This window comes from Macrotis lagotis, chromosome X, assembly GCF_037893015.1.
Source record: "Macrotis lagotis isolate mMagLag1 chromosome X, bilby.v1.9.chrom.fasta, whole genome shotgun sequence".
In the NCBI taxonomy this organism is placed as follows: domain Eukaryota; kingdom Metazoa; phylum Chordata; class Mammalia; order Peramelemorphia; family Peramelidae; genus Macrotis; species Macrotis lagotis.
Window position 1 is genome coordinate 166291024 of NC_133666.1, and position 16495 is coordinate 166307518.

Consider the following 16495-nt stretch of genomic DNA (forward strand, 5'->3'; position numbering starts at 1 on the left):
ATAGTGTGGATCACTAATATCCCTCATGCACACCTCAGTCTCTCTTCTGACACAGCCATTACCCTGGTACAAGACCATCATCACCACAGAGCTGGACCGTGGACCGTTTGTTGGTCTCCCTGAAACAAGTTTCTCTCCACTAAGGTCCATCTTCTGTTCAACTGTTTAACTAATCTTCCTAAAGTGAAGGTTTGACCATGTCTGACCTCAAAAAGCTCTAGTGGTTCCCTATTACCTCCATAATCAAATATAAAACTCATTCTTTTTTATTTAAGGCAATGGGGTTAAGTGACTTGCCCAAGGTCACACAGCTAGGCAATTATTAAGTGTCTGAGGCAGGATTTGAACTCAGTTAATCCTGACTACAGGGCTGATAATCTATCCACTGCGCCATCTAGGTGACCCTAAAACTCACTCTTTGATATATATAGGGCCCCTCAAAACCTGGCTCCCTCCTATTTTTCCCGTTTTCTTACACTTTCCTCCCCAACCTACATTCTGTAGTCCAGTGACACTGATTCCTTGCTGTTTTTCACGTAAGAAACCCCATATCCTGATATCATCAATTTTCATTGCCCCTCTTGCAAGGAATACTACTCATCTCTGCTTCCTGTCTTCTTTCAAGTCTCAACTGATGTCCACCTTCAGCAAAATGCTTTCCCTACCCCCTTTAATGCCTGTACTTTCCCTCTATTGAGTTTTTCCCAGTTTAAATTGTGTAGATGATAGAGAGACAGAAATAGACAAGAGAGACATCGATCAATCGATCTTGCTTGTTCATAATTTTTTTCATGTGGTCTCTCCCCAGTAGATTGAGAGCTGAGCAAGGATTTCTTTTGCCTTCCTTTGTAACCCTAGTGCTTAGCATATAGTAGTTTAACAAATACTTGTTGACTGATTCAATAAGCCATTCTTTATGAAATAGGGCACATGTCAATGATCAAAGTTTTCTACCTTTGAGATAAGCACAATACAGTTCTGGTCTTATGACAGCATCCTACTGAAATTTCATTACTTACAGATTAAATGAAAAAAAAAGATAGTTGCAGGAAATGTTCCTGCAAACCTTCAAAGGTAAAGGTACTACAAAAATCTTCCAAATAAATTAGCAAATGACTATAAGCATAAACTATCATAAATAATAAAGACCAACAGCAAAAATGGTCAAGCTCATTTATGTACAATCATTAAAAAAATGATAAAACTTTCTCAACTTTAAGTCAGTCACTATTTAGCTGATAACTAGATGGGAATTTTAGCACTTAAATTTAAAAGTATATTTGGATGCAAAAGCTACATACCAAAAGCTTTATTTAACAATAGTGAAATAAATTCAAAATACAAAGCTGGATAAAAATCCAATTGTGGTTGCAAAAATGATCTTCATTTTTGAATATTACTTTTAGATTAGGCTAAAGTACTTGTCAAAAAAAGGATGCAACTCTAAATTCCCATTTACAATGACACAATAATGTTCTTAAACTTTGTGAAAAACATATAACAAAATCCTACAGTAGTCAAAAAGCCATTCAGGAAAATGGGTAAGAGAGGGAAAAGTATTTGCAGTAGTCTACTAATTTATAAAACCAACAGAAAAGAAATTAGTCATTATTAGCAATCTGCCAATATTCCAGACTCTGTATTCAGATTTAAGATGTGCTGAAAAGAAACAACACACCCCTGATTACTATTCCTGAAAAGGTGACCATTACTGAATATACTTTTCATTTCATGAACAATTGGCAATAAAAACTAAAGCAAATTGCAGTCTAGAGACTGATTTTGGAAATGTCTTCCTCAGTAGTTCACAAACTTACTTGTTATGGATAAACAAGCAGTTGATGATGGATAAACAGGTTAATTTGTTCTTTAGATATTTCAAGCTCAGTTAAAGCTCCTGAGCACTAAGGGGGGCATAAAATATTGACTCTCTTCTTCAGGTATTTCAAACTATCAGAAGAAAAGAATTTCATTTAATTGGGGGGGGGTAGGGGAACACATGAAAAGGAAGTCAATTCCTTTAAGTTGATCTGATGTGAATGGAAATACTAGAAGCTTTTCAATTAAAAGCAGATGGGTAAATGAGTTATCTTGGTGAAAAAAAAAGAATAAAATGATCAAAATTCAGGATTTTAGATTCAAATACCACTTATCTAGAGCATTCATAAGCTTTGCCTTTATGGCCTTTTTATTAGCTTATCTGTAAATTAATTTAGCTAAATTCAAAAAAATATTTTTTAAGCATCTACTCAGTGCAAAGTACTATATTAGGGACACAAAACTAGATGTGAAACTCCTAGAGGTGAACTAAGTCATCTCGAAGGTCATTTCTGGCTCTAACATCCTATGATTCTATGAAATTATACAATAGTCATTATTAGGGACACCTGGGAACCTAGAAAGCTATCCTCTGGGGAAATGCCTCTAGTTTTATAACAGAACTATCAATCACATTCAAGTATGTGAAGTAGTCTATTCAGAGGTTTCTCATTTAAATTCAAATCATTATAATATATGCCATTTTGTCAAACAAGAAACAGAACTACAAATAGAAATATTGAATGTTCCTTTGGAAAACTCAAGGCTTTGTAGCTGCTTTGAAATGCCTGAAAATTCTATTCAATGCCATTTTAAAATATTATCCATCAAAACACACAGGCACTTGATAAGAAAAGAATGGTATAGAATAAGTAAACATAAAGATACTATGTCAAATGCCCAAATGAAAAAAGCTAAGAGATGTCCATCTAGTATAAATATTTAATATGAGAATGAAAGACTTGTGAGCTATAAATGTGAATCTAGACGTTTATTAAAGATGATGAGATAGAAACAACTTCTGAGAACTCTATTTATAATTTGTTTTAGGGCCGAAGGGATGGCCCAGAGGGTGGGCCTGTTTCTCATTTTGCTTCATATCCTATGAAACTTTTGTAAACATAAAATACTCTTTGAAGTCAGTAGGAACTCTGCATTCAGGTGAGCTTCAAAAATAAGGTAGATACTAAGGAAAGAGGTGTTTTGTATGCTGTCTTTTTTAGAAAAAAAATTTTATTTTTAATTTGTGAAATAAAAAAGCATTTTTAAAGATGTTTACAAGGATTAAAAAGTCTGTTTTAGATAAATCTGAACCATATTATATTATAGCTCATTTGTAATGACATACCCTTCTCAACATAAAAAAGGGAGAATGAACTATTGTTTCTGATTCATTTACCTAACCTGCAAATTTTTTGTAATTTTATCCACAGCCTTAAATAAAAACTCTCAAGTTTGACATGTTTCTTAAAAAAGTTAAAGAGAGAACTTTTAAACACTGGAAACAGTAATAAAGTATATTGCAGAGCCAGAGAATGATTGAGAAAAAGATAGGACTGATTTGAGTGGGCAAAGAGAAGTGGAAAAAAGATCATGCTAAAAGACAACAGTGAAAGTCGATTTGATGTGTATTTCACATCAAATTACACACACACACACACACACACACACACACACACACACACACAGACACACGGTTGCCCCTCATTACTAGAGGATTATGTATTTTTGAATTTGTCTACTCCCTAAATTTGATTTCTAACTCCAAAATCAATTCTCGTATTTCAAGGTCATTTGTGGACATGTGCAGAGTGGTGACAATTTTAAGTTGCCTGACATACAAGTTCCCAGTTAAGATTGAACAAAAGTCTACCCTTCTGTTTTACTGCTGTTTTTTACTGGAAACAACTTTCTTCTTACAATCTTTTTTTTGCGTTTTGTTTTTGTACTTTTGTTGGTGATTTTGCTATATAAAATGACCCCAAATATAGTGCTGAAGTACTCTCTAATTCCTGAGTGCAAAAAGACTATCATGTGCTTTATAGTGAAAATTTGAGAAAGACAGGCTTTGTTTACCATAGTACTGTTGACCATGAATGCAGCATTAATGAATGGCTAATACAGTACATCTAGAAAAAAGAATCCATCTTACCATCACATATATTTATTCTGACTTAGAATACATTAATAATACTTATTTTCATCAATATATGCAATCAGACTCTTTAAGTTTTATTTAAGTGTCAAATGCAAGTCATTTTGTTGGTCAAGAAACAGAACTACAAGTAGAATTACTGAATATTCTTTTGGAAAACCTAAGACTTTGGAGCTGCTTTGAAACTCCTCAAAATTTCATTCAATGCCATTTTAAAATACTGCCCATCAAAAAACACAGGAACATCTTTATAATAATAATATGAAGAAGAAAGTTTAATACAGCAAAGAAGTTCTGTTCTTTTACAAGCACATATAAATTGATAGTATAGTATTCATTGATAGGAAAACATCTGAAAATCATATTAACACTATAATCAATTCCTATATGGCACATCATATTCGCAGAAGACAAATTCTACCTATGTCCAATCTATCTCCGGATTATCTTGCTCTTCCCCTTTACTATATTATAGGAGTGTTGATTCCCCATTGCATAGATTTAAGATTACCTCTCATCTCCCCACCAACATGATTCAGACTGACTTCACTCTTTCTACAATACTAATTATTAAGATTCAATCAAAGAGAGAAATGCAAATGAAAGTCAATACGTTGCAGTTATTGTCTCCTTATCCAAATGAATTTGGTCAAAATGTTCAATGTATGTAGTCAACATAATGCTTTGTCTTGATATTTATCAAGTGAATAAATTGTCATTTTTATACTTAAAGATTTTGAAAATTTTGTATACTATGTCTCATAATATACATAGAATACAGACTTTTCCTTGCTTCATGACAATGAAATTTTAAATAACTAATTTCAAGTGATATTTAAACAAAGAAGCCTAAACTTTAAAAGAAAATGAGTTTGGAAAAAAGATATAATGCAATATATTTCCACAAAATCAAATTCCACACCCCCCCACAAAAAACCTAAACAAAACCTAAAACAATCAAGAATGTACTAATGGCTTCCTTGTCAGGCAATATTACCCCACCTCCCAACCCAAAGAAAGCAATAGGATCTATTTCTATATGTATGAAAAATGATTACTGAGGAGATCATCAGTTAGGAATTTTGTAGGAAATTAGAAAGAATTGAGCAGTAAGAGGTCTACTTAGCTTAGGTACATATGAGATAATGTGGTAAGAACATATCTTTTAAAATCTGAGGGTGACTTTTCTCTTATTAGAGAATTCTATACTTTATTTTGATTTTAGAAAGACTAAAAACACACAAACTCTGAAGGCCCTGCTTAAATATATTTTTCCCATGTTACCATTTTGAGACTAAAATTTGACCCTGAGGCCAGAACTAAATTACAGATGTGCAAGAAAATTGTTGTGGGAATAAAGAAATATAAAAAGGAATGGGGATAGGAGAGAAAAGAAAGTAGTCAAGAGAATAACAAAGTGATCCAAATTACTTAATTTACAAAAGTATATTCTTTATATTCTTTCACTCCCTAAACCACCCTAATCCTCCATCACAGAGCTATACCAATTAGCATCACTATATCTATATCTTTTCTTTGTTGAGAGAATGACATATTTTTCTTTGAAAAAATTTATTTTCTGTGGTTATTTCCAAAGCAATATTATTTTCAAAATAGAATTGCCTCCTAGGGAATATAAATATTACATGTATTTGTTCAACTTAGCAGTTTTGGTGTTAATCCGCTTTGCAGTGGAGGTTCTGTTGTCTCTGGAACTGTAATGCATTTATATTAATGTTAGAGAGACTTAGATAACTTCCTTTGACTAAGTGCTTCAAGTCTTCGAAGTTTATTCCTTTCCATGCTGTGTCTCATTTTTAGCAGACCCTGGTCATCCAATTTCTCAAAAGCTTGTGACCCAAGACAAGAGAAAAACCCAGGAAATAATCCCTTAAGTTTTAAAGAAGTAACAGGCACATCATAAGATGAATGTTACAATTGAAACACAAATATTCTCCACATACAAATATATGCAAGCTCTCCATGCTTGTCACTTTTATACCATGATAATATCTTTTGGTACAGTAATATCTCTGAGACCAATATATTTGCATAAAAATGGATATTCCATTCAGACTGAAATTGGTAACAAGTCAAAAAAAATATTTTATTTGTATAATGTAAGACATGTCATGCCAGTGTTCTTTGTCCCCCATTTAATAATTAAAATATACCAAAATTCAATAGGATTGCCTAAGAGAATTGTAAACATTAAAATTTCATTTCAATCACTTTCATTTAATTATACTGTAATTTCCATTAAAGAATTACACAAAAACAAGGATATACTGCATTTTGAAAATAATCAGACAGTCTTATATCCCTTTCTGGCTGAATGACAGACCTAGAAAACCAAATTACTAGCATAATTAAATCTGAGACTGCTGAAGAGTAGGGAAAAAGTTGGTATGCTCGTATTTAAGGAAATATTTCTCAAACATATAATGCTATTGGATCATATGCATGTAGGATTTTTTAAAAAGTCTCTTCAAGGGAGGTGGAGCCAAGATGGCAACAAGAAAGAATCAGGTCTTAGGCGCTCTCTGATAAAACTCATAAACTAAGGACTCTAACTAAACTTTGGAGAGACAGAACCCACAAAGGGACCCAGTGAGGCAGTTCTCCTACTCAAGGTGACCTGGAAAAGAGCAGAAAGGCTCTGCTCCCCGGGGTTGGAGGGGCGGCCCACCAGAGGGGTGGCCCACCAGAGCCAAAGAACTTCAGCCTCCTGGAGGCAGCCCCAGAGAGCTGGGAGCCGCAGCTCCCAGCAGCACAGGAGTTTCCTGACCTGCTCCCTGGGGAGCACCGGGCACAAATTGGGGGAACAGTAGGGGAGCTCTGCCAGAGCAAGCACTGGAGCCCAGCCCTCAGGGAACACAGCGAGCAGTGTGGCCAAGGCAGTCCAGATCCAGGAAAAAGAAGCAGGCAGAGCCAGGAAGCAGGAGCCACCAGGGCATGAACCCATTGAACATAAGGAGGGGAGTGAAGAGAGAGAGAGAGACTGCTGAGCTCTGTCCTCTGCCCCTGGAACAGGACTCTGGGGTTCTGACCACATTCAGATCCTGATCGCAGTCCGGGCCTCCCCATAGAACAGCAGGGCCCCCCACCTCAGCCCCATGGCAGAGGGGGGGGAGCTTGTGGTCATTTACAGACCAGGAGGGAGGACAGAGCCTCACACACTGAGACTCTTGTGGGAGTGTCCCAAAAACTCAGGAAGCAACCCAAAAACAGGCTTAGGCTGGGAAAATGAGCAAGCAGAGAAAAAAGAGGAACACCATTGAGAAATACATTATCTATGATCCCAAGAAGGATCAATATACTCAATCTGAAGATGAGGAAACACAAGCTCCTGCATATAAAGACTCCAAGAAAAACAGAAATTGGGCTCAGGTTATGACAGAGTTCAAAAAAGACTTTGAAAATCAAATGAGGGAGTTAGAAGAAAAACTGGGAAAAGAAATGAGAGAGATGCAGGAAAAACATGAAAATGAAGTCAGCAGCTTAGTCAAGGAAATCCAAAAAAATGCTGAAGAAAATAGCATGCTAAAAACCAGCTTAGGTCAAATGGATAAAACAGTGCAAAAAGTTATTGAGAAGAAGAATGCTGTAAAAAGCAAAATTGGTGAGATGGAAAAAGAGATAAGGAAACTCTCTGAGGAGAACAAATCCTTCAGACAAAGAATAGAATTCAGGAACACTGATGAATTTACCAGAAATCAGGAATCAATACTTCAAAACCAAAAAAATGAAAAATTAGAAGAAAATGTGAAACATCTCATTGAAAAAACAACTGATATGGAAAACGGATTTAGGAAAGATAATTTAAAAATTATTGGAATACCTGAAAGTCATGATCAGGAAAAGAGCCTTGACATCATTTTCAAAGAATTACTACAGGAAAATTGCCCTGATATTCTAGAAGCAGAGGGCAAAAATAGAAATGAAGAGAATCCACTGATCCCCCCCAAGAAAGAGATCCCAAAAAACCAACCCCTAGGAATATTATAGCCAAGTGCCAGAGCTACCAAGTCAAAGAGAAAAGATTACAAGCAGCCAGAAGGACACAATTCAAATATCATGGAGCTGCAGTCAAGATCACACAGGATTTAGCAGCAGCTACATTGGAAGCTCATAGGGCTTGGAATATAATATACTGGAAGGCAAAAGAGCTTAGAACGTAACCGAGAATCAACTACCCAAGAAAAAATGAATGTCCTCTTCCTGGGGAAAAAGATGGACTTTCAATGAACCAGGGGAATTTCAAATGTTCCTGCTGGAATGGCCAGAGCTGAACAGAAGGTTTGATCTTCAGATACAGGACTCAGGTGAAACACAGAGATTGGAGGAGAAGGGGAAAATATGAGGGACTTGATGATGATGAACTGCATGTATTCCTGCACAGAAAAATGACACTGATAATACTCATATGAACCTTCTCAGTCAACAGAGCAGGTAGAGGGAGCTTTTATAGTTGAAGTACATGAGATAGCTGAATTCGAAGATAAAATATGGAGTAAAAATGGAGTCAATAGAAAAAAGGGAAATGTAATGGGAGAAAGAAAAAGGAGAGGGGGAATAGGCCAAGATATTTCATATAATAAGATTTTTCTTTATTACAATGAGCTATTGCAATGATATGGAAGGGGGGAAGGCAAGGGGGAATGAGGGAATCTTTGCTCTCATCAGAGGTGGCTAGGAGAGGAAACCACATATATACTCAATGGGGTATAGACATCTGGAGTAAGAAGGGGGGCAGGGGGAAGGGGGAGGTGATGTGAGTGATGGAGGAGAGGATGGACTATGGGGGGAGAGTGGTCAGATATAACACATTTTCTTTTTTACTTCTTGCAAGGGGCTGGGATTGGATGGCCTGTCCGGGACCATAGGGTCAGGTGGATGCTGGGCCTAAGGGGTGGTATGGGGGCTCAGGGCCTCTTGGCTCCAGGGCCAGGGATCTGTCTGTTGTGCCACTCAGCTACGCTATAGCAGAGTCAGAGTGAAAGGAGAGAGAAAAAATGTAGTACATGGTAGTGGAGAAATATGAAAGGAGGGAGTTGCGATCAGCAATGGCAACAGTGGAAAAATATGGAAGTAACTTTTGCCATGGACTTATCATAAAGAATGTGATCCACTCGTGACAGAGTTGTTGGTGTTGGAACAAAGACTCAAGCACATTTTTTATTATTATTATTTTGGGGAGGGTGCAGGGCAAATGGGGCTGGGTGGCCCACCTGGGGCGGCATAGTAGGGTGATTGTTGGTTGTCTGAGGCCAGATTTGAACCCAGGTGCTTCTGGCTCAAGGGCCAATGCTCTGTCTGCCACCTAGCCACCCCTACTATTATTACTATTTTATTTTATTTTGTTTTTTTTTCTTTTTTGGTTCTTGCAGGGCAGTGGGGTTCGAGTGGCTTGCATGTCACATGGCTGGGTGATTGTTGGGTGTACGGGGCTGGATGTGGGGCAAATGAAAAGAATTCTTCTCTAAAAAAGATTTGGTATCTGTGGAAATTAATGCCTTCATGAGACACCAAAATATCCATTAAACAAAATCAAAAAAATGAAAAAATAGAAGAAAATGTAAAATACCTCACCGGCAAAAAAAAAACAAAAAACCTGACCTGGAAAATAAATCCAGGAAAGATAATTTAAGAATCATAAGACTCTTCCTGTTCTGGCCAAGATGGCAGAGAGAAGCCAGACACTGTGCTAAGGTTTCCTCAGAAATAATAGGAAAGAAACCTCTTAATAGAAATTTGATCAACAAAACCCAGAAAAAGAAGCTAGGAGAACATCCACCAACAAGGTCTGTCTCTGGGGACCGTGTGTGAGTCAGGAACAGAGAATAGAGAGGCAGCACAGGAGTGGCAGGTCCAAGTACCAACCTAAACTGTGGAGGCTTTAGCGGTGGTCTGGTGAATTCCACCACATATGATTCAAGAGTGCAGCTGGATATTGATCCACTTGGCTTGGGCATGAGCTCCATACTTTCAATGGAGTCCTCTTCCCAGAACAAACAGTAACAGTCCCCCACGTACCCAGGCTTAGGTATGGGCAGCAGAGTTCCCTCAGCTGAAAAGGAGATTACCTACCTCACTCCAGGGCCCAGCCTACATTATTCAAGTATAACAATATCCAGAGCACCTCCAGGCCTAAGGAAGGGGTTTCAAATCAAGGACACAGACACCCCAGAGAAAGTAATTAGCATGCCTACTGGCTGACCCACTTGGAGTTATTAAATTTAGTGAGCAAAGCTTCTAGGGTTTTCAGAACCAAAGGTCTGTGAACCAGTCCCTCCCCCAACACAAGACCTTAGGAAAAAGAAGAAAGGTCAGCTGAAGGGGGCAGGGGGATTCATTGAAAACTACTTTGAAGAAACAAATCATAACCCAGAGAGATCTAGAACTTCTGAGGAGAAAATGAATTGGTCTCCAGTCCAGAAAGAATTCTTAGAAGAGATCAGTAAGGAGTTTAAAAATCAATTAGAAAAATTGGGAAAAGAAACTCAAAAAAAAAAATTTAACACCTTGCAGAGAAAATTCTATCTTGCAACAAAAAACCAAATCCTTGGAAAATACAATAGGGCAAATACAAAAAGAAAATAATCCGCTCAAAATCTCAATTGGGCAAATGCAAAAAAGAAAATAAATCTCTCAAAACTACAATTAGACAAATGGAAAACTCTTTCAAAAACAGAATTGACCAATTGGGAAAGAAGGTGCAAAGGTTAAATGAAGAAAATTATTCTCTAAAACAAAAAGAATGGAATCTGTGGAAACCAATGATTTCATGGGACAACAACAATCTATTAAACAAAACCAAATAATCAAAAACGTTATAAAATATAAAATACTTCATTGGCAAAATTACTGACCTCGAGAATAGATCCAGGAGAGACATCTTAAGAATCAGTGGATTCCCTGAAAACACTGAAGAGAAAAAAAAGCCTGGACTCAGTATTACAGGATTTAGTGATGGAAAACTGCCCTGATATCATGGAACCAGAGGACAAAGTAGGTATTGAAAGAATACATCTATCCACTCCAGAAAGGGATCCTAAAATGAAAACACCAAGGAATATTGTGGTCAAACTCCAGAACTATCAGATAAAAGAGAAAATCCTGCAAGCAGCTAAAAAGACATAATTTAGATAGCAACAGTAAGGATTAAACAGGATCTGGCTTCTAAGGGATAGAAGAGCCTGGAATGCAAGATTCCAAAGAGCAAGGAAGCATGGAATGCAACAAAAAATAAACTATGTGCTGAAACTGAGCCTTCTCTTCCAGGGGAAAAGATGGACATTTAACAAAATAGGAGACTTTCAACTTTTCCTGATGAAAACACCAGAGCTAAATAGAAAATCTGGACATCAAACAGGAGACTCAAGAAACACACAAAAAGGTAAAAAAGGGGTAAAGAAAAAACCTGCTATCCAATAAGATGAAACTGGTTATATCCCCATCTGGGAGAAAGATTCTCACAACTCCTGAGAATTGTAACTCTATTAGAGAGAATATACTTAGACAGAAGTAATGGACACTCATGACTTTTCTATGACTCTGATAGAATGATTTAAAAACAATATCTCCTTAAAAAGTAGGGACAGTAAAGAGATGGGAGGATCGAGGAGACTGAATGGGGTAAATCACATTACAAAAAGAGATACAAATGACCTACTGCAATAGAGGGGAAGAAGGGAGGAAGTGAGAACTGCCTGAATCTTACTCTCATTGGATTAGGCCTAAAGTTAACATATATTCACATAAGATAAGAAACTTATCTTACCTTTCAAGTATTAAAGGGGGAAATGGGAGGGGGGAGGAAAAAGGGAACCAACAGAAGGAAGGGAAGGAATATGGGGAATATGGATAATATGGAAATATGGGAATATGGATAAAGGGGAAAGGGGGGAAAATACAAATGGAGGGAATATAACATGAAAGGCAATAAAGAGTTAGTAATTATAAATTTGAAATGTGAATGGGATGAACTCTCCCATAAAATGTAAGTGAATAGCAGACCGGATTAAAAACCAGAATCCTACAATATTCTGCTTGAAAGAAACTCATTTGAAGCAGAGAGATACATAGAGAGTAAGGGTAAAAGAGTGGAGTAAAATATATTTTGCTTCAGCTGAAGTGAAAAAAGTAGGGGTAGCAATCCTTATCTCAGACAAAGCAGTTGCAAAAGTAGGTCTCATTAAAAGTGATAAGGAAGGAAACTATATCATCCTAAAAGGTGCCATAGACAATGAAGCAATTTCAATACTAAATATATATGCACCAAGTGGTGTAGCATCCAGATTCTTAAAGAAGAAATTGAGTTACAGGTATACAAAGACAGCAAAACTCTACTGATGGGAGACCACAACCTTCCTCAGAATTAGATAAATCTAACCATAAAATAAACAAAAAGAAGTTAAGGAGGTAAATTGAATATTAGAAAACCTAGACATGATGGATCATTGGAGAAAGTTGAATGGGAATAGAAAGGAATATACTTTATTTTCCTGCAGTATATGGTACTTATACAAACTGACCATGCACCAGGGCATAAAAATCTAATAATCAAATGCAGAAAGGCAGAAATAGTGAATACATCTTTCTCAGATCACAATGCAATAAAAATCACATACAATAATGGGCCAGAGAGAGAGAGAGAGAGAGAGAGAGAGAGAGAGAGAGAGATAGACCTAAAACTAATTGAAAATTAAGTAACCTCATTTTAAAGAATTGGTGGATCAAACAACAAATAATAGAAAGAATTAATAATTTCAACCTAGATAATGACAATATCGAGACAACATACCAAAACTTATGGGATACAGCCAAGGCAGTTGACAGGCGATATATCATATGTTTAAATGCTTACATGAATAAATTGGAGAAAGAGGAAATCAATGAACTAACCATGTCACTAAAAAATTAGAGAAAGAACAAATTTAAAACCGCCAATCAAATATGAAATAAGAAATTCTAAAAATTAAAGGAGAAATTAATAAAATCAAAAGCAAGAAAACTATTCAACTAATGAATAAAACCAATAGTTGGTTTTATAAAAAACCTATAAAATTGATAAACCTCAGGTTAATTTGATTAAAAAAATAAAATAGAAAACAAAATTGCCTGTATCCTAAATTTAAAAGGTGAACTCACTAATGAGGAGAAAATTAAAATAATAATTCGGGAATTATTTTGTCCAACTCTATGCCAATAAATTTGATAATCTACGTGTAATGGATGAATATTTACAAAAATATGAGTTCCCCAGTTTAAATGAAGAGGAAATTAAATACCTAAATAATCCTATCACAGAAAAAGAAATTCATCAAGTCATTATTGAATTCCTAAGAAAAAACCTCCAAGGTCAGACAGTTTCACAAGTGAATTCTAATCAAACATTTAAGGAATATTTGACAAAATAGGTAAGGATGGATCTCTGCCTAACTCTTTCTATGACATCACTATGGTGCTGATACCTAAACCAGGAAATGTCAAAACAGAGAAATAAAAATAGAGACCTATCTCCCTAATGAATATAGATGCAAAAATCTTAAATAAAATCTTAGAAAATCAATTACAGCAAATTATCACTAGTATAATATACTATGACCAAACAGGAATTATCCCAGGAATGCAGGATTAGTTCGATATTAGGAAAACTGTTACTTTTATTAACTCTATCTATAAATAAACCTATAAGAAATTATCTGATTATATCAATGGATGCTAAAAAAGTCTTTGACAAAATGTAGCACCCATTCCTACTGAAAACAATAAAGAGCATAGGAATAAATGGATTGTTCCTTAGAATGAGAGTCATTATCTATCTAAAACCATCAACAAGCATTATATGCAATGGGATAAGCTAGAGGCATTCCCAATAAGATCAGGGGTGAAAGGGCAGCTAGGTTGCACAATGGATAGAGCACTGGCCCTGGAGTCAGGAGTACCTGAGTTCAAATGTGGCCTCAGATGCTTAATAACTGCCTAGTTGTGTGACCTTGGGCAAGTCACTTAACCCCATTGACGTAAATTAAAAAGAAAAAAATATCAGGGATGAAACAAGAATGCCCGTTATCACCACTACTATTCAACATTGTATTAGAAATGTTAGCTTTAGCAATAAGAGAAGAAAAAGAAATTGAAGGAAATTGGAATTGGGAAGGAAGAGACAAACTCTTATTCTTTGCAGATGACATAATGGTATATACCTAGAGAATGCTAAAAAAAATCATCTAAAAATTACTAGAAATAATTTTCAACTTTAGCAAAGTTGCAGGATATAAAATAAACACTCATAAATCCTCAGCATTTCTACATATTACCAGCAAGATACAGGAGCAAGAGCTAGAAAAACAAATCCCATTCAAAATAACTTCAAACAATATAAAATATTTGAGAGTCTACCTGCCAAGGCAGACTCAGAAATTCTATGACAACATGCTCACTCCATCAATGCAATGATCAAGGACAATTTTAGGAGATCTGTGATAGAGAATACCATCTGTATCCAGAGAAGGAACTGTAGGGTTTAAACAAAGACCAAAGATTATCTTCTTCAATTTTTTTTTAAAATTAGCTTATATATTACATAATTTTGCTATTCCTGATGTTTTTTTCTTCCTTGTGGATATATCTTTTCTCTCTACACACTAAATTTTGATCTATGCATATCATGGAAACAAATATAAAGACTATCAGATTGCCTTTTGTTGGGGGGGAAGGAGGTAGGGCAAAGGAGGGGGGGAATTGTAAAATTCAAAACCCTGCAAAAAATGATTGGTGAAAACTATTATTATAATATATAATTGCAAAATGGTAAATCTATTATTGTATATAATTGGAAAATAAATAACATATTTATATAATTTATATAAACTATAGACCAATATCCCCAATGAAGAGCAATGTAAAATTTTAAACAAAATAATAGCAAGGAAACAACAAAACTTATCACAAAAATTATATACTATAATAAGGCATTTACACTAGGAATACAGAGCTAATCCAATATTTAAAAACTATAAACATAACTGATCATATTAATAAAAATTAATAAAAATCATATGATTATGTCAATGGATGAAGAAAAAACTTGGAAAAAATACAACATACATGCCTGTTAAAAAAAATACAAGAAAGCATAGGAATGAAGAAATTTTTCATTATAATTTTGCAATATGAAAAGTAATATCCATCAAAAATGAAAAGTCATCAATGGGGATAAACTAGATGTTTCTCCAACAAGATCAGGGATTAAAATAAGGCTGTCCATTATCACCATTGCTATTCAATATAGTACTGGAACTACTAGCTATAGTGATTTTTTTTTAAAGAAACTAGGAGAATAAACTTAAAATTATCACTTTTTGTTGATGAGATGATGAGATCCTAAAAAGTCAACTAATATAATTAATGAAATAATAAGCAATTGCCAAAAAGGTGTAGGATATAAAATAAATCCACACAAATCCTCATCATCTCTGTATATTATCAATAAAATTCAGTGAGATAAGATAGAATTATATTTAAAATATGGAAAACATATGGAAAACATAAAAAGTATAAATTACTTGGGAATCTATCTTTCAAGTTACACCCAGGAGCTATATGGAAACAACTATAAAATTATCTTTATAAAAATAAAGACATCTAAATAACTGAAGAAATATTAATTGCTTATGAGCAGGCTTGGCCAATATAATAAAAATGGCAATACTACATCAATAGATTTATTTACTCAGTATCATACCAGTCAAACATTATAGAATTGAAAAAATAGTAACAAAATTCATTCAAAGGAACAAAAAATTAAGAATCTCAAAAGAAAGCATCTTTAAAATGGGAACAAAAAGGGCCCAGCCATTCCAGATCTCAAACTATCTGACAAAGCAATAAATAACAAATCAGTCTGATACTGGCTAAGAAATAGAGAAGTTGATCAGTAGAATAGATTATAAACAGTAGTCTACTAGTTACTGGTACAAGAATTCATTATTCAATTAAAAAACTTTTAGGGAATCTATAAAGCAGTCTGGCAGAAAGATATAGACCAATATTTCACATCTAGACTAGGGAAGAATTCATGATCAAACAAGAGGAACACAGAAGGAAAAATGGATAATTTTGATTACACACAATTCAAATGCCTTTGAAAAAAAATGTAGTTAAAATTTTAAAAGACAGCTTTCTGTGGGGGGTGGGGGGAGGGAAGTAAGATGGGGGGAATTGTAAAACTCAAATAATATCTTTAATAAAAAAATAAAAAATAAAAAAAATTTTAAAAGACACAATTACATGGGGAAAAAATCTTTTCAGCAGGTTTCTTTGATAAAGATCTCATTTCTAAGATATATAGGGAACAGATTAAATTTATATGGATAAAAACTATTCAAGGTATCTTATGTAATTTTGCTATCTCATATTTTATTTTTTCCTTAAGGATATGATTTCTCTCTCAACACATTCAATTTTGATCCATGTATATCAAGGAAACAATGTAAAGACCATCAAACTGCCTTC

At 35.0% G+C, this 16495-nt stretch overlaps 1 protein-coding gene across 3 annotated transcripts in view; it reads right to left on the reverse strand.

Moving 5' to 3' along the window:
- Positions 1 to 16495, reverse strand: part of COMMD10 (COMM domain containing 10) — a 249214-nt gene that overhangs the window by 95118 nt on the left and 137601 nt on the right. The window lies entirely within an intron of this gene.